The sequence below is a fragment of the Simochromis diagramma genome, unplaced genomic scaffold, assembly GCF_900408965.1.
Source record: "Simochromis diagramma unplaced genomic scaffold, fSimDia1.1 OVJJ01000304.1, whole genome shotgun sequence".
NCBI classification, from domain to species: domain Eukaryota; kingdom Metazoa; phylum Chordata; class Actinopteri; order Cichliformes; family Cichlidae; genus Simochromis; species Simochromis diagramma.
The window spans coordinates 586,894-614,047 of record NW_024387030.1 but is presented as its reverse complement, the minus strand read 5'-3'; the positions used below and the strand labels follow the sequence as shown (position 1 = coordinate 614,047).

Sequence of the window (27,154 nt, the reverse complement as noted above, 5' to 3'; positions counted from 1 at the left end):
TGACATACCTCAGCATTTTTCCCAGTTTCCCTTTTTTGAGGAGAGCTTCTTGACAGCCACCCTTTCACTGAGATCATTTCTGATAAGTTTTTGGTGAACAGTAGGATGGATCAATTGAAGGGTCAGATATCTCTCAGGTCATAAATGAAGACCCTTATTTTGAAAAACTACATGAAAAGCAAAAACTGTCTTGTGAAATTGTCCCAAATTACTTTTATTTGCACAATATTAGCATAATATCTGAAAAATATTCAGACGGCTGCCCCTCCGTTGGTCTTCCTTGGTCTCTTGTGCTCTGAGGGCCTCTGGATGTCTGGGGCCTGGATCTCCTCCATACCTGCTTCATGCCCTGGAGGACGGGGCTGTGGCTCCCCACACCCTCTAGCAGATTATTACATGAAGTAACCTTTTAAATACAAGCGCGCTCATACTCACAGGTGTACACACGGGTGCTCACACACACAAACTACACCCTTTTTGGCTCCTACCTCAAAGCACACTGCGCTGTCGATCATACGTGCTGCACAATAATATTCAATATTTAGTATTTACTGTTATATTCACATAGATCATCGCGATGATGTTGTTTATTATATTGCTCTCTTTTTTTGCTTGTTTTCTCTTTTTTCTTTCTCAACAGGTGATCCAGGTGATTGATATTGTATTTTTTGTCTGTTTGTTTTGTTGGTTTTTGTTTTTTGCCTTTTATCACCGTTCCTCTTCCCCGCTCTTTTTCTTTCCCTCTTTCTTTCTCCCCTTTCTTTTCCCCAGTCATGTCTGTCCCGTGTGTAGCAAGTGAAAATAAAATAAAATAAAATAAACAATAAAAGCAAAGGTGAATCAAATAGACCAATACAGGTAAGAAGATGCCGTATTTGGTAAAGTAAATCTGTTGGGCATCTTTCTTTGCCTTTAGACAATAATGATGGCAAAAGAACCAAATGGGACAGGTGGGGAAAAAAAAGAAAATAAAAATATTCAGACACAGCCTCACAGTAGAGTTTGACATCATCTCTACAATCTGGTCTTCTTTAGCAGAGCCGATATCAGCCCTCGCTGCTCTTGCCCATTCACAATGAGCACTGTTATTTGGCATCTTTAAAAGAATCCTCTGTGGGAAGAGACACTGTGGCTGCTTCAGAATGAGTGTTTCAAGGAATTCACTTTCGCAAAAGAATCTGCACTCACTTCATCAAGTTGCTAGCTGTATATCTGGAACCTTAGAGTAGCTGCACTGATGATGTCTTTCGGTGAGGACCGTGCATATTCCTGTCTTTAACCTGATCCTGTTTTTCTAAGCTTGGCCATTTTCCTTAGAAACTTCATAATTATTCTGCTACTCAACAAACAACCAACAAACAAACAAACAACAAACAACAGAGCTGAATGTCCAGCTCTTATAAAGTATTATAAAGTACTTCTTGATTGATTACCAGCAGATATTTCTCCATTCTTTAGAGTCCTTGTTTGAATGCTATTGCTAATGTAAAATCCCCGTTTTCAATCAAGAAAAAGTAAGCTAGTTTTTTTTTATATCCACGGGTTTCATAGATTATGAGCTTCATGTAGGAGCAAGATTCTCACACCTGGTTGGAATCACACAGAGGCAGTTCTGTTTTTTCTTTCTTTTTTTCTTTGTGTGTGTTTGTGTTTTTTGGCTTTGATTCAGTGATGATGCTGTGAGCAATGAAACACCTGCCAGAAAAATCAAAGAAAGTTCACCAGCTCCACAAATTTCTGAGATTTAACTGCAAAACCAAAATAAATGATTGAAGCTGACACGGTATGTTTAGTTTGAAAACTATATTATGAAACACTGTGCCACCCTTTTGCATGCAAAATGTAACATCCATCGATCCTCTTTGGGTTATTTAGTTCAGGGTTGCAAGAGGTGCTGAAGCCTATCCCGGCTGTCTTAGAGTTAAGGTAGGATGCAACCTGGAGAGATCACCAGTCTGCAAAAATTAACAGCAAAAGAAACAGAGGGCGAAAAATAGTTGAGTGGATTTAACTCATGATGACCCAAATAACATCAAACAGGAGAATTTCAGAGTTAAAGACTTTTATCCTCTTTGCAGAGTGTGCAAGAGACGAAAAGTTAATTTTTGGCCTACCGTACAGGTAGAATAATCAGTGTTGACAGTCCATCCTGGTAAATTTAAATCCTCCCAACATCAGTAGCTTTCTGCAAAAGTGACTCAACATCCTTGGCTGAGTTTGTTGTTGAATCAACAAACTTCAAAAACCTTGATCAAAGAGAATGAAATGCAGAGCTTTTTTTTGGGACGCTTCACAGTGTCCACCTGGCACCACAGAGCAACTAAAATCTGCCAAATTTGACGAGACAGAATACCAGCATGATATGGAAGTTAAAAAAGGCATGCTTTTTCAAGTGACTAAACTAGTTTCAGCTAAGCTTATATTGTCCTAACTGATTTTTTTTTATTTCTTTTTTGCGATATTAGATGTCCTTTTTTTATTGGGTAGATTTTCTGCACTAACAAGGTTATAGTAGAAGTCCAGTGAAGAGGGAGGTGGAGTAGATCAGCTCCAATATAACTACCTGATTGCCTGAGCTTATGTGTGTGAGAGAGGGAACGAGTGAATTCACAATCTGGACATTTAATTGAAATAAATGGTGTTTCATGACAGGTTTAATGCGTATTCTGTGTGTGTGTATCCACAATGTGTGGGTGAAACTATTCTCCTCTTAGGCGCTAGTGTAACAGTGAAGAAGCCAGAGCATTTAGCATGTCTGTTCACTCCCCCTCCACTTAGGTCTGTGACCACTTGGGTGTAGGTGGACGGTTGAAAAAAGCCATCAGTCACATTGGTGGAGATCTGTGCTTTGTATAAGACAGATTGGATTTGCTGTTTTTACAGAGCTGATATTATATACATGTACAGTGATGCACTTTACACATTAAAAACAACAATTTACAAAAACAAAAGCATTTACATGGAGCCAGCGTTCAATTGTTGTTTTTTGTAATAAGAAAACATCTTAAATAAATGCAATATCAAGATATATCAAGTTATCAAAAAGAAATAACTAATTTTTGTCATGCATAGTTTTATGTGAGGAATCTTGTCATCTTCCCCTCCTGTCTTCAGAAAGAAGCACTGCATGCACACGTTTTCTCAGATGCATACATTCACTCACAGACATGTCTTCCCTGTGGCCTGTTGTGTCTGAATTGATGTTCCATAGAAGATAAAAAAGGGCCCTCTGGGTAGAAACAGCTCCACTTAATTTCGCTGTTCTACCCCCTCCCCCTCAGGTGTTGTGAGAGAACGTGTGTGTGTGTGTGTGTGTAAATGCATGTAGCTGTTAGAGCTATAGACAAGATCCATCAGCTGGAAACCAGCTCAGTGCTTGCTTTACTGGCTAATCCACCCCATCTTCCTCTCTTATTTTCTCATTCTGTTTTCTTTCATTAAATCCTCCTTGCCACTTCATCATCTTGTCGTTTCCTCTCCCCTTAACATATTCTTCATCTTATGTATCATCCAAAAAAACCTCCCTTACCTCTAAGCTGAACCTCTGTCCCTCCAGTTATCTTCTCTTAATCCTCCTACCTTTTCATTCCCTCACCTTTTTCATTTCTCATACCATTGAATCTTTTTCTCAACCACCCTGTAGCCATTTCTTTTTCACAGCCTGATAATCTCCATCTCGGCCTGACCGCCCTCTTGTCACCTTCCTCCTCACTCTGTCCCTGTCATCTCATGTTGCTCACCTGTGGTTTTCTCCTTAATTACCTTTAAGTAACTACAGCATGTTAAAAAATATATCTTGGCTCCTTTAAGTTTCTTGGTCTGCCTTTCCTTATCATTAATCTCCTTTTCTTCCACCACTTGACTGCACTTTGCTGCTGGCAACCGGTAAAATGTTTTCTCATCATTAGCTACAAGCTCTCACAGTCTTTCCCTCCGTCTCTCATGTATCCTAGTCTCACCTGAATTTACCCTCAGTCCATCTATCAATCACACGTCTCCACCCAGCTTCCTTTCCAACCTAACCTCCTCCTGCTGCTAACGTGCATCTCTTACATTTAATATGACGGCGTGAGATCCCCCTTTGGCGCTACAGCTACATGAAGCCAGATTTCTCTTCAAATAGCTATCTTGCCAGCCTAAATCAAAAATTGGGACTAACTCAGACACAAATCAGATTTAAAAAAAAAAAGTTTGCTGGTAGATTCCTGCTAAATGTGTCCTTCTGTGTATATCAGTAATTAAACATCACTGGTAACCTTCCTCAATATGGAACAAACAGATTTATTTATCTGTCTACAGAAGGATGTAGGTAAAGAACAATGATATGGTTTAGACTGAATGGTGGTTACCACCTTCTTGCCACACAGCAAGAAGGTCCTGGGTTTTAATCTGAACCATCTTGTTGTGACTCTTGTGTGTTGTCCCTGTGTTGGTTCTCTCCAGGCACTCCAGCCTCCTCCCACAGTCCAAAGAAATGCATGCTAGGTTAACTGATCATCCTAAATTGGCCATAGGTGCCTCCCAAGCAGCCAGAACTGGAGAAGTGCAAGAAAATGGATGAAACGTGTAATGGAACGAAATAAAATATTTAAAGCAAAAGCGCTCTCAGCACTGCTTTCTTCTTCTTCTTCTTCTTCTTCTTCTTTTTTTTAAAAACACTTTTCCCTCTTTATAGTGATTTCTGTTGTTGAAGCCAACATTTCTATCAGTCAGTATTCAACTCAGCTGTGGCCCCATTGTACATGGGGAACATGCAGTTTGCTTGTGTGAGAAAGGTTCCCAACTGAGTGCCATAATAAGAGCTGTTTGAATTCTCCAAACACAGTAGATTGCACACTTTAGTCTGGTGTCATGTTAAGGAGACTAGTGTAACTTTGTTCAGATTCTCAGTACACCACTCTGCTCATTTCCTAACAACCTGCAGTGAGCAGTCCACATTTTGTATTGTATTGGTCAGATTTAAGTGCAACAAAAAGTAACAAAATGACATTCAATTCTGACAACACTTCAATCTATTGTGCTGCCGTCCTTCTGCCTGGAACGTAATCGGAGTTACTCCACTGTTAAATGAGAGTCTGCAACTAAAATGATAACCATGTGCTGGGGGGGCTGCATAATTAATCACAAACTGTGCCAAAACATGTATGAAAGGGAGAATTGGTGCTTGTGTGTGCTCATTTCAGGGCACACTTTCAAAGACAGAGTTGGACAAATGTACATCAGAGCAGATTAGAAAAATGATGCCACTTTTACACTCGGTTTTTCAGATGAAGTAACGTCTCTTTTCTCTCTTTCTTCATGTATTTAATTGTTGGGTTTAAGCTGCTATATTGGGACTTGAAATGTTGCAGATGAATGAATGATATGATATGTGTGCGTGCTCATTCTTTTGTAAATTATGCTGCATCTGGGAATTGAAGAGTGAAAGTGTCCAAACTGATGACCAGAACAGGTAGTACAAATTTTTGTTTTTTAAGTTAATGTTTCATTACACTGTAATAAATGCTGGCATAGATGAATCCCTCTCACGCACTCTCATCATCAAATTGTTCACTTTCAGCTTTTGGCAGCACAACCATGACGGCAATAACAGCACAGCAATCATCCGACAGCTGGTGTGTCTCTGAACTTTGCTGTGCCACCGAGATGGAAATTTCACACTTTTTCTTTTACAAACAAATGGGCTGAAATGTTGAGAAAACAAATTCAGAGTCAAGAAAGACGAAGTTTGACTCTCGTATGAAGAATGTTGTGTCAGTTGTAGTTAACTTTATGTGATTTGAATTACAAAACAGATTTAATCCCTTTTTCACAGAGCATGTGACAGAAAAGGTTTAACTACCCCAAAAGCATTTTCAGTGGGAGAAATGTTTCGTCACTCATCCAAGTGACTTCTTCAGTCAGAGACTCGAGTGACGAAACATTTCTCCCACTGAAAACGCTATATGTCCAGAAATAAGAACCGTGTAGTGAAACAAGCTCGAAAATAAGGAATTAATATTCTAACGTTTAAGCTGGAAAGCAGTTTGTTTGCTGGACAGTGAAAACAGTCAGCAGCGCATAGTGATTCAGCAAATTTGAGGTGATAAAGTCGATCCAGGTTTTGCGCACAAGTAGATGTTTGCACTCTGCCAGTGGTACACACTAAATGGTGATAATATCCACGAGGTGTGAATCAGTGTTTATTTGACTTAAACACAACAAAACAAGCAATCTTGTGTTACTTTCATCTTTCCTTGCTGTTTCCTGACTGGCTTGAGTAACAGCTGAGCTAGTTCTCATCTGCAGTACAATGATTGCAGCTAGTAACTCTTATGTAACAACAATAGCTGTCAGGAAAAGCAAAACAAGAAAACCCCAAAACTTTTGGGCTCTGAATACAAACCCATCAAAAGGGCGTTTTAAGGATTCTTCATCTCTCCCAGCTTGCCTCCTAGCTATATGTAGAGAGTCAAGTCACTAATTTACAGGAACTAAGGGTATCAGTACAGATTCCCAGGAGAAGTTAAAATTTAGAACAACTTACTTTAAGCCAGCATAATTGAGTTCATATTTAGGGAGGGAGAAATGATGGAAGGTTCTTCAGCTTCTGAGAAATAGAGATGGGCTTAGCTTTTTTACTTTATTATAATTTTTTTAATTGCACAAAAGGGCAAAAGGATGATGACAAATTCCAAATGGGATGCAGAGTAGCTGATAACAAGTCATTGACACAACCCAGTCAACACTATTACATCAGGCACTGCTGCAAAGACACTTGTGCAGTACTGCATGACTTTCCCGTTTCACTTATAAGCCAGCAACACTGATAGTGTGCACAGCACGACAAACACAGAATAACTGTTCACTAGCTAGATGCACTGTTAAAAATTCAGTCTTTTCTGCTTCTGGGTTTGTTTATGCCATTGTTGATATGTTTCTTTATGCCATTGACAATGAGCAACTAATGTAAATGCAGTTGGTGTCACTTTTAGTGGCTTTTCAATAGATTTTGTAATAAAAGATTTAAGCAAAAAAAAATGTGCTATGTCTCCATACATCCGTGCATTAACACAAGCATATGTTGCAAATGCTCAAAGCACACTGGCAATTAGGTCAGTATTTCCAAATAATTTATTTTGACTTTGTTAATATTCAGTGTCAGTGTTATAAATGATTTTGCAAAATGTAAAATTTAATGCTGCATAACAGAAAAACTGAATGAAATGGAGGGCGCTCATGCACTTCCTGTCGGTTACGGAATAAAGGAGTCAATTTGCATCCAGCCTTTTATAGCCAATCAATGGCTGTTCTGCTGTGTCAGTTGTAAAATTTAGTTTTCTGTGGATTCAGCAGATTTTGCAAAGAAGAAGGGCAATATCTCAGAAAAGTCCCTTGGCTGTAGCTCTTACAGTAGCTGTGTAATATATTCATCGCCCAAACACTTCCATTAAATCGTTTGCATGTATTTGGGTCAGTATAAACATTCTAGTAGACTGAAAGCAAAAGCAGGAAAACCTGGGTCACTGATTTCATCTTCTCTTTTACAAAATAACATCCCCAGTTTTGTCCCTTGGGCACGCAGCTCTTCAAGCTTAAGGGCATGGTTTAATAAACAAAGTTACAGCTATCTTTCTGGCATATATTGGAACGCTACTTCAGCCACTTCATATTGAAATAGTTGTGGTAAATACAGCACTCTTTGTTGGAAACTACATTAGTGCAATTTAGATAAGTTTTGAAGGTGATAATTTAGGTATAAAATATGTCTGAGGTTTGCACTAAAAAATGGCACACAAACACCTTCAGTAAGTGTTCATCTTCAGATATCAACATGGTGATTCATACTGGTAGCTGTCATGTTTGTGCACACAATAAAAGATTGCACTGCTCATTCATTATGCTGCATTTTGTAAGCAAATCTTACTTTGAAAGATTTTTGATCATTTGGGGCTAGCATCGTACAGTAATTTGATGTTATGTCTATATATACAAAAACCACTTGTCTACTTTAAACAGTCACTAGATAGAGCAACTGTAGTATTCTTTTGAAGAATTTATTCTTCATCTCATTTAGGCTCTGGTTTGTTCTTTAGTAACTCCTGAGGGAAATATGTTCTTATTTAGGTGTATATTACTGCCATATATTCAGGAGCCAGTTTCCAGCATAATCCTGGAAATCTTCACCTGAATGAGTTAGTTTTCTAAACAAGCTAAAGCCTCTTGTGAAGGTTTTCAGAGCTGTTTATTTCAAATCCTTCAATATCAAAGGCAATTCTGTTCCCTACTAAACCTGTGACCCAGGAGCTACATTCATTATACTGCAACAATATACGTCTCATAATTGTGAAAATCTGTGAGAAAGTACTTGTAGCATGAAGTCAAACTGAACATTATAACACAAGTCTGAATGACTTTGATCCAGCACACAGTTTTTTAATAATAAAAACATTTTCAGAATAAAAAAACAAAAACAAAAGCAGTATGGATGAACTACGGCACTAGGCTTAATCCCAATAAACCAACTAAAAAGCACAATACTAAATCAGAATTTCAGAATGGGGTTACCTCATAAGTAACAGGGTATATGGTTTAACCAACGGGATCAGGTTTTACACTCTAAAGCTAGTTTGCCTCTTCTGCACATTTTTTAAAATCACATATTTAAAGGATAATCAATAAATTAAGTTATAAAAAATGTATGTATAGGTGAGTCATCATGTTTAGTGGCAGACAGGTGGTTGCTAGGTTGGCTTTAGCTTCTGCTACTGGACACTACTGGACATTTTTATTATGTGTTAGTGTTAGCATCATTTAGACATTTTTCTTTCATTCAGTTATCAAACAAAAATAGCTAATGCATAATTACAATCCTCCCTTTTATATAACTATAGCCCAACATTATTTTTCATAAACTAGTGTTGCAAGTACAAATATTATTTTCGTTATAATCTAATAAAACCTATAAAATACTATGAAGAATACCTTCTGTATTTTGTTCTTTCAACTATTCAAAACCAAAATATATTCTGTTTATATAAACATCAGGAACCAAATTAATATTACATGATTTTATAACTTTATTAATATAGTTAATCAGGAGTCTCCTGTTAAAACTCTTACTGTTCATGCTGCTACTTGACTGATTTCCACATTGAACTCAGTTCTGATGTTCCTGCAGTTAAAATACAGTAGACAAGACAAAACATGGTGTCAGGGAGACATAATGTTTATTTCCAATTGTCTTTTAATATAAATATTAACTTGTGATAAATGTGTGCCTGTAGGCAAAGGGTAAGCGTATTGATGGAGCAGGTGTACTGAAGATCTTTGAAAGTGTAGATGTGAGCTTATGTGTGTTTTGGGTCAGCTTTGATGCTGTGAGAATAGTAGACTGTAAAATATGTGTCTAAAAGCATACATTTCGATATATGCTTCGGTGTATTAGCATAGGGCTTGCTCATATAAATGTGCTGAATATTTAGCGGATCATAAATCAAAGTCAACAAGGTTGCAAACTCCCCAAGCAGAACAAAAAAGTGTGTTCAGTTGGTTCCTACACAAGAGAATAATAACTCTACAAAGATTCAGTTGTATAAATCAATCAGACTTTTCTGCATTTTGCTGACTTGAACTTTGGTTGAAAGACAACATATCAACTAATCACAGTCTGGAAAGAACAGCATTTCAAATAATTTACTGTGGCCTTATTTTGTTGATATCTTACTTTCTGTTGAACAAATTAGAAAAAAAAAGCAGCACAATGCAGAATATGAGACAGAGCTAAGCATGTTTCACACTGCAAATTATGGATTTACACTTTGTACAGAGTTGTAAACTTGTGCTGCTGCACAAAATAGTGATGTAATCAAGACCGTATCACTTTTCCCTTGTTAGATTATTAACTTGTTACTGGAAAGAAGGTGTCAAGTTAAAAAGCTTATAATTACATTAGCCCTTAGCAGATATGCTTTTTGTATTTCAGTTTCAGATTTTCTCCTTCCTCTATAGTTATTAAAGGCCTGTTTAGTAGATAAAAATTCAGTTCACTCACCTTTTATATTTTTTGCTGCACATCCAGAGTTCATATCAACCTACAGTATCCAACTTTACGCACACAAATAACAAATAATGACAATAAAAACATTTGCTTTCAGTGAAAGGAGGGAAAATATCCTCCATCCGTTAGTAAGTTAGTATTGTTTATTGTTAGTATTGATTGAACACACTATGACAGCTTAGTTCAAACTTCAGAATGTGATTTTGATATTTGTATTCTCTTTCTTTGGTTCCTGAGAGATGTGCACAATTTGTCATGTGGCGTAGGTACGTGACTCACAACACTTCAAATGAATTGTATTGAATTCTATTTATAGAACACCAAATTACAGCATTCACTGGTTTTAAAATCTGATCTCAAAGAAGTTCTTCATGCTTTCGTTTTCTCTCTGATGTCTGGTTACATTTTTTATTTTATTTTAATTACATTTTAAACTAAATAATTAAAACATAATATCAAGTAAACAGATTGCTTAAGTCTGTCAAAACTCTGGGCCACAGAGATGTCCAGACTTCTCTCTCACATGCCTGAAACCCCTCACCCAGGAGATTTACAGGCGTGCTTAAGTCCAGGGTCTTGTAGCTTCTTCACACTATGCTGAAAACTGCCTTTGTGGAAGCTGGAGGTCACTGCCCAAAGTCAAAAGAACAACATGATCTGCTCAGAGCACCAATGAAACTCTGCGTCCCCCAAAAGTCCCCCCCACACAACCCTCTCCAACATGGCCGTGACTGGATATTCTTTTCCATAAAGGTTGGAATAGAACTGATGACAAATGGCAACTCCAATGGAGTCCAGCTCCCATAGAGAACAGGTTAGACTTAACAATTAGTATAATAATTATACCAGGACCAAATGGCCTGTGACAGTAGGACAGTCATCCCATACTTTAGTTGTACTTTATTCATGCAAATGAATCAGAATTTTAATTAAAATTTAAAGAAAAAGGCCATATTCCAAATAATATACCCACACTGTACAAGGCTATCCAATGGAAGACTACAGTTATCTTTGCTGGAATGATTAATAAGATTTGAAATCTAAGTATAAAATTACTTACCAAAGGCAGTAAAAATTCTGCTGTGTGTGGTACAAATAACGTGTGCTTTTTAAACGTCACTGAAACATGAATAGAACGCTTACCAAGCACCATATGAATACAAAGTGTGGCAAACTGGCTGTGTGGGCCTGGGTATGACTGCCTAGTCAGTTTGGTTTAGTTACTCAGCTCTCAGCTTACTCTCAATCTCACTCCTTCATCGCTTCCTGACTCTAATGACATTATCAATAAAGGTTGTTAGACAGTTCTGCAGCACTCGGGAGGCATATGTTTTTGGTAGTGTGTCCTATATATGTGTGTATTTCTGTTATCAGTGTGAATTTTGCAATGTTAACACAGCAACAGGCAGATAAACTTTCTGACTCTCTAGTTCATTATAGTGACAAATAGCTATATCATGGGTGTGTTTGTGTGTGTGTGAGAGAGACAGTCTAATATTAGAATTCTGTTAAAGTAAACTCATAAACACAGAGATGCAGACAGCACAAAATCAATTGTTGCAAATGCCAGCTGTGGTGTATTTTCAGCCTCCACCAACACGGACTGATATGTTTTGTGTTCCTCCCAATATGTGGGAAATATTGGAGGTTAACTAGTCCTGGCTGATTATAAATGTGAATATAAATAATTATATTACAAAATATGTGAAATGAAAAATAATGGACTGGTGTCTGTCATATGAACATTTATGACATTGCACTAGGTGATGCACCAAGCCAGTGACGAGTGATTTACAAATGCATGTGTTTTAGGACAGACTAATAAGATCATTTTTTGAATATTACCACTTATGAAAGCAATTAGATCGCCACCATTACAGCAAGCATGTAAACACACGTTTTTATCATTAGATTTACATGCATATCTTTGACTTTTTGTCTGTGACTGTTTACTGTTTAAGTGTGTTTAATTCAACACATGTGACAATTGATGACATCTTGGCTTCCAGTAGCCACTTTAATGTCCCTTTCTGTCACTGAAACATTGTGCAGTGTTGCATGAATTGCGAGCGTGTCTGTGAAAGCATGTATGCTTTGTAGAAAGTTAATGAAACCTTTCAAGAAAAACATGCACTAAAAGCTGCTCATTAAATTCTCTCTCTGTCTCTTTAGCAGTAAGTGGCTCTACGTTGTTTGGCTAGCTGCACTAAAACAGGGATATCTACCTGTTAGTCGTAATGTTCGGGTTTGTAAAGCATTTTATAATTGTCTACTGCAGTGGAAATTTCTTTATTCTGTGCATTGATCACTTTAGTAATAGTAAAGCCACTTTCTAACTTAGTTATATGCATGTAGCACCACAAATGTGTCTTTATGCTCTATCACACCTGCACACCTTCACAGAGGGGCCGTTGTGTGAGGAGGCCAGACATCCAGGCGCTGCACGTGAAGGGGTTGTATCTCTTCTTATCTTGGGAAGCAGATTTGTGATGTAAATCTTTAGGTAGTGTCTGAGTGCATAGCAAAATCAGAGGTCCCATGTAAGCTTTTGAGGGAAGGTATAGACTCACACGATGTGTTGAGGAATTGTCTTTGTCTGTGAGCTTAGTCAAGGCATATAAGAGCAAGCGTGCCCATAATCAGAGACTGCTCTGATGTTGGACTAGAGTGTTTCTCTCCATGTTGCCACATTAAACCACCTGAAATCATGCTCACCTGGTGTTTGCAGTTTATTTTAAAACTTCCGTGACTCTACTGTGGAAAAAAACACAAACCCAAAAGGAATGATCCAGTGTTGTGTCTACACATAGTGGACAACTTGGCAAAGATTCCGTTTTAAATCTACTTTACTTTGGGAGCAGCCAGTTAAAAATATATCATAATTGTCCTCAATCAGTTTTTTTTTTTTTTTTGGTTAAATCTACGAAAGTAGCCAAGTTTGACCAACAAAGAGCTATTAGCCAAAACCTTGGCTGAAATGATAATTAATACAATAAGGTAATGCAAGAATAAATGTAAATACAAATGTTAAGTAAAAAAAGAATTCATTATAAGGAAAACACTTTAAAATGGCTTACTGAATATACATAAGTAATGAAACACATGAACAAAATTAGATGGCAGTAAGTGGTACAGTATAAAATCCAGACAGCAAAGTATACTTCACATTAAAGTGTTGTGAAAGCGCAGATTTGATACAAACTGCTAACAAATAACTGTCTGCTTGACAGATAGAATGCAATGCAGCCATTCCATGTGTATGTCTGTACAGTCTGTATAAGTCTGTTAGAGGAAGTGCATACAGCTGCATTTTAGAGTTTGACCTTGAAACTTTTCTTCAGTACATTCTGTTCTGATTTCACAGCTTATATTTTATCAGAAGTATCCAAGTGGCTAGTTGCAGTTATTACAGAAAACATTATATAACCAATACTCACTTGAATCACAGGACATATTTTACCATCCTGCAGGTTACAGTGCATCTTATACTGTAAACTTACTTATGGACTATTCAGGCAAAACATGGCATCTGTTATCTATTGAGAAATAATTCAGTCGGATTAAAAACTCAGAAAAACAACTAACAAAGTGATATCACATAAACCAGAGCTGTTATCATCTCAGAGCAATGCTGTTCATGGCAATGCTTCTGATAGCTGTTAAGAATTTTCAGCTCATACCATTGTAACAGGTTTAAAAAAGTCTTTGATTGAGCATTTTAATTTTAGCCCTTGGATTCCACAAACCCATATAGGACAAATGAAAGTATAATAAAGTTAGAAAAGTTAAAAAGGCCATATTTCAAGCAATATCGCTCTCCCTGTCCCTTGTTTAAAAGAGAAATTGGGTCATATTAAAAAATGTTTTTGTGCTTCCTGGTTTTTGTATTCTTTTAAATGTGCCTTTGTGGACGTCTTCATCTTTCTGCACTCATTCGTGGCCTAACAATTGCAAAATATTATAACATTTACCATTATATAATTACATACAAATATATTGTATTTACAGCAAAAAATACTACTATATAGCATATATTATATTAGTAAAATTTTTCTAATATCTGACACTGATAATTATTTTATATTCCTTTAGCGAGCACACCGTTGTCATCCAGATGTGCGACCTCGGTTGTTCAGTATTCTTGGAGGGCCGTGGAGGGGCCGGGTATCATGGATCGCTGTCCGCCTCTGGCTTCTGGGGGACATTCTTGTGGCTCATTATCAAGTATGCTTCATGATAAGCACACATAGATACACTCATGCTCTCTCACACAGAACACAACAAAATCATTTGTGTAGTTTTTTTTGAGTCTTTCAGGTTGTTTTTGTTTTTTGAGTGTGTTTTATTACAGACTCAGCAGTTGGTGACCCATTGTATGTTACACGTGGTCTGTCCTCTGCTTTTGTCCTTCCCCCTTTTTCCTCGCTGTCCTTCTTCTCCTTTTCTTTTTCTTTTCCTCGACCTTCTTCTCTCTTCATTGTCTTGGTAAAGCTAACATGGCCCTCAACCCTATCAGCTCAGGCATTGTATAACCACACAGATACTAATATGAATTATAAAATAAAATACAATATTATATAACAAAGAAAAAAACAAAAGAAAAATACTTACAAGAGGAGCCTATAGAGGGTCTATAGTGCTACTCTTGGCAAAGCATTCGGGCCATGATTCTGGTTGCTAAAACTGCCAGGACAGGTTTTAAAAAATGAAATCGAAAGAAGCAATAAAATACTCACTACGCATAAAATTATTCTTATACATAAAGTAAAACTAATTATTCTGCAGAAAAATCATCCTCATCAGTCTTATACGGAATAATATTACTGCTGAGCTCAGTTAAAGAGGGAGATTGAAATATAAATGGAAAGTGAAGGTGGTATATTAGCAAAATGGCTGGTTAAATGTTGTACATTCATTCAGTCAAGTGAAATTTCTTCACACTGCACTCTACATCATCTGCATTAAACATGTTGGCCAAGCTGGTCAGGAAGAGAAAACGTATCAGTTGCAATGTTAAATATTATCCAGCACACTAATCTCAAATCTGTCTCCCGCTGCTGGCCTCTCAGTTTGACCAGCTCAAGCGCTTAATAACTGAACATACATACGCTCATGTAATTGAGACATGTTATCACAATAGCCAATTGTGGCCACAAGATAACAGGACTGGGACCACATTCACTTTGGTTTTGATGAGTATTTGTAGGTATCACTAGGCAAGCACTGCTAGCTTTGCTTGTCCAGATGGAAAGCCACTGAACTCCACGGCTTTTTTAAGGCAGGTGGAATATATTTGGCCCTTTTGGACAGTGACAGAATTTTCTGTCTACTGAATGGCTGATTAATGCAAATACTAGGTTTGGTAGGTGAGTGAGAGAGACAAAGAAACGGAACAAAAGAGAGAGAGTGATGTGTGCATATTTTAATTGTCCAAACAGATTTTTAAATTCAAATTCTGATGAATTACATACCTCAGTTAAAATGGATTCTCATTAGTGTGATTAACGAATGTGTGTTTAAGTATATTCACCTTGTTGTTTCCATCTGTATGAGCTTCTCTGTCTGGGTGGTAGGGGTTAAATATGTGTTTTGAGAAAACCAGTTTTTAATGGAGCTTTGCTTCTCTAACCAAACCTTTTATCTGTAAAAGTTCTGGAAGTGGTGCTACAGCTACACAACCTTCACTTGAGGGCAAAGCTTTTTTTGTAAAAAGTGGATCTTTATATGCAAGTCACTAAGCATTACATTGCTTTTCAGTAGCACTTATTTAAATGGCTCCAGGTGTTTTGTTTGCAACCTTAAAATGTCTTGTTATATGCCAGCTAATTTGGCAGTCTTTAGATCATGCAATAATCTGACAGCTGCTAACTGGATTAAAAGGTCCTGGGTTTTACTGTCTTGGTGCAGCTCAGTTATGTCTTTTTTTTCCCCTCTGAAAGCAATTTGAAAATACAGTTTTGGAAAATGAGTTCAGACCATCAATGAAGATGCTTTCATGTTCTGATGAACTACAGCAATACTAATACTGAACCATCAGTGAAGTTAGTTACTTGCTCTGCCAGCGTGCTGGTCCAGAAATGATACATCTGTTCAGCTGAGCAAAGCCAAGAAATTGATTTTGATCAGGTACCTGACAAAATGTGCAGCCCTCAAAAGTACCGCAACCATGCTGTGAGCTGTGGCATCTTTAATCAGTAATTGAATTAAGCTCATCCAAAGTATCTGCATTATGTTCCTGCATGTAACTTCCAAGTGTAATTTTATTAAATGTAATCAGTTATATAGATATATCATCAATATATTATTAATGTGCATGTAAACCGATTAAATTAGAAAATCAAAACCCTTCCTCTGGACTCTCCTGAATGTTCTGTGTGTGTGTTTCTTTATGTGTATGAGTTTGTCAATAAAAGCTGACGTGATTATGGACTGAAGTTGTTTCAGAAGTAAGGGGGAGGTTATTTTAACATTGCCCCAGTCTGTAGCACATTTGGATAATTTTCCATATCCTCTTAAAAATATTTACAGCCACAATTACCTGTTTTATATGAACTCACTGGTGCTTTTGTAAGTTCAATCCTGTCAGGAACATTTTCCTTGAATTTTGGGAAGATAGAGCTTTAATATCGATCAGTTAGCTTTTCTACGAGCACTTTTCATCTATTCTACTTTTATTTTCATGTTATTTTAAGTGATATGCACTTGTTGCACTGAAGCCCGCAGCAATTCCTTATGTCTCAACATGGCATAAACCCCTTTTGATTTGACCAACTCTTGGAACCAATCGTCTTGAAAGTAAAGTAATGAGGGTAGAAAGGGCCTCAGGAGTTTTTAAAAAAGGAAGAAATATAATGCCTGTACTTACTTATAATCCAACAGTCTATTTGTTTTAGCATATTGTCTCATTAAAATTATTCCAAATTAGCTACTAGCTCTTCATGTTTGCGCAGTCTCCATGGACGTGCAGACAGCTTCCACTGGATTAATTTGATGTCGAGGGAAACTGAATCTCCTGCAAATTCTTATGTTCAATCATTGAGGAGCATACTGAATATTTTATTCTTCACTTCACGCTTTCATGTTAATTCTGTATGAAGTATGTTTTGAAGTGGCTGTCTCAACTGATGTATTTATAACTAAATACTAGGTTTAATCTGTAGTCATTTCTTTGAATTGCTACCTGCTACTTACCACATATTATGTGAGTCACCTTTGTTGTTCTTATGTTTCAGTTCTGCTTTTAAAAATACGGTTCAATATATGCACAAATTAACAGGTAAGTTTACTAAGCTATTAAAACCTTGAAGATTTGTTTTTCATATTATGTCACAAGTATTTATTGCAATAAGTTTCCTCAGGTTGGACTTGAGGGGAAAAAAGAGAAAGAGCAAGCATGTTTGGAAAAGTTTACTTCTAAAAGTACTTTTATTGCACCATGTTCTGAGCTGCTGTAACATGAATCAGACGACTGAATTGCCATCTCAGCATGCATTCAAGTTCTATAGTCTTGCTAATGACCTACTAATTGTATTCAGCTGTGTTGCAACAGGGACACTTGGAAAAGTTTCACGACACCGGCTGGAGTTTGAGACCACTAATCTGAAACAACCCCTGTTGTCAAAAATCTCACTTGTTTTATACAGAATTTTACACACACTTGAACTTCATCAGTCTCTACCATTAAGAAATAGGTTAGATCAAACAATACAATCTAAACAAAGAAACAGGAATAAGATTATTCATCCAATTGTCAAACTCATTTGCACAGCTAAATGGTTTAAAAAGTTAAACAATACATACAATACAACTCAAAAAGGTTACTTTAAAGAAAATAACAGAGGTGGGACCAAGTCATTGTTTTGCAAGTCTCAAGTAAGTCTCAAGTCTTTATCCTCAAGTCTCAAGTCAAGTCTCAAGTAATGTCAGGCAAGTCAGAGTCGAGTCTCAAGTCACTGGTGTAAAAGTCCAAGTAAAGTCACAAGTCTGAAATTTTGAATTTCAAGTCCTTTCGAGTCTTTAAAAAAAAAACGAAAAAATAATGTTGCAGTTATATGTAAATGTCCCATGTAGACCATGTAATTTTTAAATCTGTGTTTTTCTCAACACATGACAAAATAGTGAACTTAGAAAATATACACAAATTGTGAAATTGCACCTCTTTAAAATGCAGCTCAATTAAACCTAGCTCCAAGAATAATTTTCACCGACAGTTCTGAGATAAGCTGCATGTTATTCTTGGATGCGCTTGTAGGACTGGCTTTAAAATCGCATGACAAAAATATCATACATAAATAAATGATATTTGTTTTAAAAATATCATTTAAAAAAAAAACTGCATCACCAACATAGCCTGGAAAACATTTGCTAGTTAGATGAAGTCAGCTATCTCATCGTAGCATATTTATATGCATATTTATAATTATACGCTTCTTGGAGTGAGTGCATACACTCGTGAAGTTTAGTAACTTCCGGTCACTGCAACAAGCCCAGGTACAGTTTACCGACGGATGGGTACAGGACCTTGAAATGCACCGTGTAGAAAGTAAAGACCATCGTACATATCATAAGTTTATCAGTCTCACAAATCGTCGTCATAAATACACATTCGTTAACCGTTTAGGACCTTTGAGCTCAACGGTAATTAATTAGCAGTGGAAATAATTTCTGGTAGCATCACAGAAATGTAGCAGTGACAATAATATTGTATGCTGTAATCGTACTGGGTGATTGGTGATACAAAACAACTGTTTTACCCTGTGAATGAAAGTATATGTTTTTGTCAATGTACCATAATAACAGAAGCGAAACACAATATTGTGTCAGGACAATTCACTATTTATGCACAATAAATAAAGGAGCATAGCGCGACAATTTCTGTTCAGCGCCAGACTTGCTTGTAACCTATATCACCAATTATGTTAAGAAAAATGACGCATTAACTACAACAGCAGACTGACCTGTGTGTAAATGCTTGGAGCAGACTAACCTGTGAGCTGGAGTGTTCTGGGACGTTATATTTGGTCTTTGAATGGCTGCAATCCAGGCCACCCGTCGCCTCTTTGTTACTTCGGAAACATGGCTGAACAATTTCTCTTCAACGACGTAATCCGATAACAACCGATCTCTTTACCCGTCGGCTTCCCGTGGCTGTCATGCGACCGGCTATTGCAGTTAATAATACAACAGCTTCTTGACATTTTTGTGTTTCTTTTTATCGCTGTATAACTGATTTCAATTGAAAGCCTGCGTGCGCTAGTACCGCTTGCCACGAGTTCCCAGAATCCTTTGCGGTTCTACCCGTGAATGACGTCACATTTTCAATCTCTATATAATATGCATGTTAAATTTTATATTTGGGGTAAAATATCAAGTCTTTTCAAGTAAACCGGTTCAAGTCCAATTCAAGTCCCAAGTCATTGGTGTAAAAGTCCAAGTCAAGTCACAAGTCTTAGAACATTTTTTCAAGTCAAGTCTAAAGTCATAAAATTAATGACTCGAGTCTGACTCGAGTCCAAGTCATGTGACTCGAGTCCACACCTCTGGAAAATAAACAATGCTATTCAAAAGGAAACTCTTCATTTGGTTGTACCCAGTGACATCATGACCCTATATAAACAGGAAGTGCTGGGTCGGCCCCTCCCACACACCTGTTTTGGATATAGGACCTGAACAGAGGGACAAACAAAGTGTGACCAAAGCAACATAAGCAAACATGACTTGTGTTTGTAAAATAACATGGGGTAAATGATTAATATGTTTAAGGGACATGTGGTAAATAAGTTCAAGGCTAACCACTTTCTCACAGTCCTACATATTACCTGCTATATATTGTTCCTATGAGTGGACTCTTTTGGACAGAGATCTCAGATGTCATTATTAGGATCTGCTTGGAGTCACTCACCCAGTTTGGGTGTTTATCGTTTTTGTATAGATAGATAGCAACGCTATATTCAATGCATCTTCATTTTTAGGTCTGTAGATGTAAGGCGTTTTCTGTTGAAGAACCTTTGCTGCTTCTGGGCCACAATTCAAAGTGGAAAAAAAGTAAATGAAATGTGTTGTTTGCCATATCCCACGTTCAATCGCGCTGAACAGTTTGGTATATAGTGCAAGGGTTGTGTTTGAAAAAGAATCCCTGCAGATTTATATAAGTCTGTGAACAGCTTTGTGACAGCTATTAACCACCCAGTTATACTGTATGTGATGCTCTTCACTGATACAGGGCCAGCTAGTTTCAGGGGATAGCTGCTCTGTCAGTCTGTATCTAGGGCAGCCCATTATCAGGACACCAGAGACAGAAACAGTTGAGTTGTATTTGTCTTTCTTTTTATCCCTGATGATAACTATCTAGCTACTTACAGGAGGGGAACCACAGAGAGAGGTGCAGCTGAAATTCAAACATATTTTAAACTCTACATTTTGGATTTTTGCTGAACTAAAACATACACTGGAAAGCTCAGATACTACAGCTAAACTCTACTTGTTCATGTAGTCTTAGCAGAGCCAAAACATCTTGGAACCACCAAAGAAGAGTGTCCAGTAAGATTTAGCAGTAAGATGTTACAGCACATACTTTAACTGCTTTTGTAACAGAGCTCGAACAGCAGATCAAATTGTCACTGCAGGTCCCCAGTACCCCTCCAATTCATGCCTGTCCCAACCACCGATAGTTGCCTCTAGCTGCTGACTAGAAGTACCCTCCATGTCTTTTGGCTGTGTTTTGGTGAGTGTACTGTGCAATATTACATGTATAACACTGCATAAAGTTAAAAAAAAAAAAAAAAATCTGAATAAATGAATTACAAATAGACTTAAATTTTGTAGCTGTGAATTATAATTCAGCCAACTGGTAAATGGTTTAACTTTTGATCTCCTTCCAGTTGATGCTCATGGTCAAGTAATCCCACTAGAAAGGAACTGAAAGGTACCCTTGTGAGAAGTGAACCACTGAGACACAGCTTGATCAGGATTACCCCTGATCTCTGAGCAGTTTATTCTGTTGACTAAAGACTAAAGGTGGATTTCTACTTAGTGCAAGGCCTCAGTGTGATGTCAGACCTCACCTAATGTGTAGATTTTGTGTTAGTGTTTGCTGATTCAGGTGTCAATGCTATGCACTATAGAGGTTCCTGGACACAAGTGCAGATGCAGGAATAAAGGTTTAGGCAGTTTATTGAATAACAGATGAAACTGGGATGATTATGAGTTTCCTGGAAAGGGTAAGGCAAGGTAGGCAAGGTGGTCTCCAGCTGGCTTTTTTGTCCATTCCCAAAATACAACTCTCAATCTTTACTGCCAAACAACACTCTCTTCAACATCTTTCCAAAACATAGTCTCCTTCTCCCAAGGTAAGGGGCATCAGAACATAAAGACTAAAGTCCAAAAAAATAAAATGAAATCACTCTTTCATAAAACTCATAACGACGAAAAGCTGAGCTCAGATATCGCATGCAATTCAATAATTTGGTGTCAAATGCCTGCTAATAAGCCTCAAAAGGAATTAGGCGTGCATTCAGCAATGTCATCCAGGAGTGAAACAAAAGGGTGGAAGTCAAGTGAGCTCCACAGTAAAACAAAAAGGAAATGGCAATAAGTTACTTGTTTCATAGAAAAATAAATATGTTTTTAACCAAATGTAATTAAGATGCACTCAAACTTGATGTGATCCAGGTTTTGTGTCAGAATTGCGACTTTCCATGCCTGCCATTCATGGAGTGTATAAAGGACACTTCATGTCCTTTATACTTCAATTTAACCCCAGAAGCAAGCGAATACAGTTGGATTTACTTTTCTTTAATTCATGTTAAGAATTGAAAATAAGTTTGTACTCAACAAACTTTTTCTTTTTCCTGGTATTTTTTTCTGCTTAATATTCCTTCTTATCTTTGCCTTTTAAGACACTAAAAAACTCTTAGAAAATAAAGCTCTCATTTCCACAGATCACAGTCTGTTTCCTTCACACGAAGAGCATAGCAGAGTGTCTCGCACGTTTACATTTTTTTGAGCTTTAGATGCTGCAGTGTGAAAATACTTTTGAAGTCACATAACTTGTACTTTTCAGTCATTCAGTTCAACAAGGCTGTTGCTTGATAACAATTTGTTCAAAGATTTACACAGAATAGTGAATCAGGACTGTCTGAGAACCACACTGGATAACTCGTCACACTTGTCCCCATTCATCATTTTGCAGTAAATTACCAAGACCATTAATTAGACTTAAAAAAGTCCTATTTTAGTACTACAATCAGAATATTACAGATTTAAAATGATGGACAGTGCCCTAGTTCTCCCTGCAGTTAGTAAAGGAACAATAAAGCATCACATGGAGATCAAAAGCATGTTGGCCTCACATCACAGTTATGAGTACGGTTCTTTGCTTCCCTTTGTATGGACTCGGCTTTATAGCTGTTGGGTCTCCAGGCATTTTATCAGCCTGTTGATTTCACTAATGAGTTTGTGAAGACTGCTTGTCTTGCATGCAGAGTTAAAAGTAAGAGAAAGGCATGTAATTTTCTTTTATATATCTTTAAAGACTTTGATAGAATTAAGCAAGTCTCTATAATTGAAGCATAGAAAAATGGTGAGAAAATAATTGAAATGCTTTAGGTTCACAGAGCAGTTTTGTACCATTGTACCTAATAGCAGCTTTAATCCCAAATTTATTTTTTTAAATATACTTTATTATATATGTGTACGTATATAATATCACATTAGGTACTTGCTCAGAAAAAATGCAATATTTTGGAAAATTTGGGGAACATTTTGCATAAAAATTAGATGATAAAGAATTGCAAGCAAATGGCACCAATTTTATGGCCATTCAGTATTTGTTAATGAATTAGTTAATCTCATTGTGGCTGGATTAAGAAAAATAACGCAAATAAAGGAATCCAGTTAATAATTTTACTCGTATCATTACTTTCACCTTAGTCTTCAAATGTCAATGTTAACAATGTAAAACTTGGCTGCAGCGTCGCACAACAAAACAAATCCCTGTCTTAATGAGGACAAGTATGCAATCTGTTAACATCACTCTGGGCTCTTGGATTCTTGGCTAGCTTTGCGTTAGCATGCTGTCTGTGTAGAGAGGAAAGAGACAAAGTTGTAGTATAAAATTGCAGTATAATGCAGTATTTTGCAGATGAGCTTCACTCTCTTATCCTTTTATGCAATTAAAATAAATGTCCATATTGTCTGCCTCCGCCACATGACATCAAATCAGATGATTATAGTGCAAAAGGAAACCTTTGTAATGCAAGTAATGGCACAATTGCAACTGTAATGCCATTACTGACTTGCATTGAAAGCACCTGCAGCCTATAATAACAAAGCACTGCTTCATATCCAGTTGTATGTGTGAATCATGTCTTCGGTGTAAAGTTTTAACCAAAAGGCATCGTCTATACTTTTGTTTCCAACAAAACTTTTTCTTGAACTAAACTTTAGGTAGTGTATGACACAAAGGGAGACAAAGTAGAAGGGACAGAGATTGAAAGTGACAGTGACAGTGACAGTGAAAGGGAGGAGGAGACTGATTCAGAGATATCTTTAGTTTGGACAGAATGCACTCAGTTTCACTTGTCTCCTTCATCCTGAATCTCTTTCCCTCTGATTCCTCCTGAGAGCTGACAAGTGGAAACAAAGAAGAGGCAGACAGTGACAGGAAAACAGCAGGGGTCCGGATGTGAGACCATGCAATGACTGTATGGGGATCTTCATTTGCTAAGCCCTTTTAGCATGTCATACTGTAACATGCTAGAATTTTAACTATTTCAGCTATAAATGAAAGATATTGTTGTGTATGCCTTTATTTTGTGTATTGAAATAATGGCAGTCACACAAACTACAAAAACTCTTTTGTACCTCAGGCCACATGCAGGTTTTCCTGACACTTTGACCTCTTCCCCCAGCTGCTGTGACAGGTATAGTTTATTGTTCAGGGATAACAGGTGTTGTCTCTTCTGTTCAGTCATATTTCTCTTTTTTTTCCCAGAGTCCTTGCTGTTTCACAGTGAAGCGCTCCCCACAGTTGTTACATGTCTTTTGAGGAGTTGAAAGCTAGTTGGATGACAACACTCCTGTGCTCTAAGGGCTGTCATTCACAACAAATACAGAAAACTTTGCTTGACAAAACAATGTACTCTGGTTAGCTTGAGTGAAAAATCCAGTGAGTGGACCTTGGGTTTAAGCAAAGGGCACCTAACATTTTCGACAAGCTCATTATACAAAGTTTTTAATCATAGATATGTTTATATGATATGTTTATCATAGAATGTAAATTGAGAAATATGCCCTCAATCTTTGCTTTTTTGTTCAATAGTGTATTTCAAAAATATTGAAAATATTGTCTTCTTCACTGCTGATACCACATCAGTTCACAAGTTGATCCTATTTTCCATTTTCACCTCAGGATAGTTGAACTTGAATCCACTAAGGGCAACTGCCCACTTCTAACACTGAAGGCCAGTCTACAGTTTTCTGGCAGGGAATCGCCAATACTGACAGAGATCGGATGTACTATGACCCCAAACAGTGTCTTTAAACATCCTGCAGTGCTCTGGAGGTCAGGATATGATGACATAAGTGGTTAAAAGCACCGTTTTGCCAATGATTTTAGTATCGAGTATATTAAAGACTAAGGCAAACTTTGAAGAACATAAACAGCTGGGTCATGAGCTGATCATGAGCCAGATGTCTTTTACCAAAGGCCTGAGATTAGATAATAACTTTGCAGGTCAGCCGTGGCATGGCCATGTGCTTTGATAGGACTAAATATTCATCTAGTATATCTTGACAAAAAACTCAGGAGTTCCATGACTGTCTAAATAAAAAGGATTGAATGACGGTGGGGGGGAGGAGACAACATTGATGGATTTTCTCTAACAATAGGACTGCAGCCATTGAGGTCCATGTTGCACTGAAGTCAGACCAAAGCAGTCACTGGAGCTAAGTGGATAATGTGAGGATGAAAAACTGTGTTCCTTCCACACAGTTTTTTTTTTTTTTAATTGTCATATGAAGTTATAATGGGACAGCAGTTCTCTGCATTTTCTTTTCTCTTTGTTGATGTGAAATAAAACGAAAAGTACATTTGGTCGCATGCAGTGGCTTGCTGCGTGCATTTATGTGTGTGTAACGTTGTGTGTGACAATGAATGAGGATGAGCCTTCAAGATGAGATGACTAATCTTGCATCACCAAGTGCCGTGTGTGACTAATACTTGCTGTCAGATTGTTGGAGAGAAACTAAATACTTTTAGAAAGATTTTTTTTCTACATCAATTAAAAATGGTTAGTAATAAAAGTAAAAGTTGGAGATAATTTAGGTAACAGGCAATATTGTCTGCCTCTTCATTTTCTCAGCATGTCATGGTGACAGCACTCACTGTTTTCTCAAGTGTCATCAGCTCATCTTTATGCTGACCTAAGATAAAAGTTTCAGCTGTTTATCTTAATAGTTACATGGTCACTCTGAACATAAAGTTCAGACTTGACTGAAAACATAGTTTTGTTAATCACTGTCCTACTCCCACACGAACAAACTGTGCATGTATTTTTGAGCAAAAATCTGTATTTCATTACACAAGTCATAACCCTAATCATCAATGTTGGATGTCTGCTGCTTTTCTTAAGTATTAAAAAGCTGTTTCCTCCCAAAACATTGAATTTTATTTGTCTTTATTTATGTTGTAGTAAAGAGAAATACCTATCATTTAAACAAAGATTCTCCGTTGGCTTTAAAATAATTAAGAAGCAAAGGAAATAGTCCATTTATTTGTTTAATTGTCACCCTTGATCCCACGAGTTAACTTGGAGGTGAATGAGGGTGCATTTGGGGGAAAACGCTGAAATCTTTTATGTCATGCTACTCATTTTTGTTAAGCATAGTACACCCTGAGTTCATATTTGCATTTAAAGACATCTGATTTACAGTTTTTTCTTGTGTCTTTAAAATATTTTAATAATGAATTAGTCATAATTTAGCATGATTGTTACTACGTATACAAGCAGACCTTGGACTGCCATTTTAATGAATGCGCATAAATGCATAAAATAAGTGTGATTAAATATATTCAGATCTAATGGAGCCAAGTACACTTTAGTAGAAGAAAGCTACTCTTGCTGGTATAGGGTCCAGCTCCCTCATGAACCTCTAAAATGTTTGATTTCACTTCCTAATTAATTTAATCTCAATTTTTGTACTTGAGTTTTCACACACTGGCTAGGAATAGACATAAAAAGCTACTTGGTTAAATTTAGCAAAAGGGATTACATTTACGGTCCTTCACTTTAACTTTACAAACTGAAAAATGACACTTTCTCAGTGTGTTTAAATGCGATGCCAAGCAGTTCCTGACAAGCACTTATATGTGACAATATGGGAGTAAGGCCAACTGTGCTGTCAATATAAATCCTGTGTAAAATGACCCTGACACCAAAGTCCTTGTATGTATATCAGTAAGCTGCCTGGACTCCATAGTAGTCAGACACTGGACATAGATTGACAGCATGCCTTATTGTTTGTAATATTCATGAAGTATCAGTCCACCATTGACCCAGTCATTAGTCTCATCTTTATTGGTTTTTTTTTTTTTTTTTTTTTTTTTTTTTTAAAGCTCTTTTTCAGGTCACAGTATTTCTAGCACTGCTCATGAGTGCAATTCAACCAGAATAATTTTTAAAAAAAAATGTCATTTCTAGGATTAGGTCCAGAGAAAAGAATGATCCCTATTGGGATGCATTTGATTACTCACGTTTCCTGCAAAACTGAGAGAAATCAAAGAAACTTTTCAACTTTTCAAGAATTTTTCACTTGAATATTTATGTATGACATTTTGTCAGAATGTTAAATCTCATGTTTTCTCATGACTTCATGCAGTGGTTTGATAGTTTGACACAATGCTTTTTTTTTTTTTTTTAATTGTTTGAATCACTTGAGGCCAACTGAAATAATGAATGTGTCAGTCAATACTATTCTAAAGTTTTAGGATCTTTAGCGTGCAGTCAACTGTTGTGAATTGGTGCAATATAAAAAAACTGAATTCAGTAGTTATTGATTTTGTTAATATGTCCTTACTATTTCTCAGTAAGTGGAGGAACAGACACTTGGATGTAC

At 37.0% G+C, this 27,154-nt stretch overlaps 1 long non-coding RNA gene across 2 annotated transcripts; it reads left to right on the top strand.

Moving 5' to 3' along the window:
- Positions 1-19,601: 19,601 nt before the first annotated feature.
- LOC120740448 lies at positions 19,602-25,796 on the top strand. Of its 2 annotated transcripts, none has more exons than XR_005697370.1 (3): positions 19,602-20,762; positions 23,908-23,961; positions 24,033-25,796. It is a non-coding gene; the product is annotated as an uncharacterized LOC120740448 (long non-coding RNA). The 2 variants fall into 2 exon arrangements; XR_005697371.1 differs by lacking the exon at positions 19,602-20,762 and adding an exon at positions 23,021-23,742.
- The last annotated feature ends 1,358 nt before the right edge of the window (positions 25,797-27,154 follow it).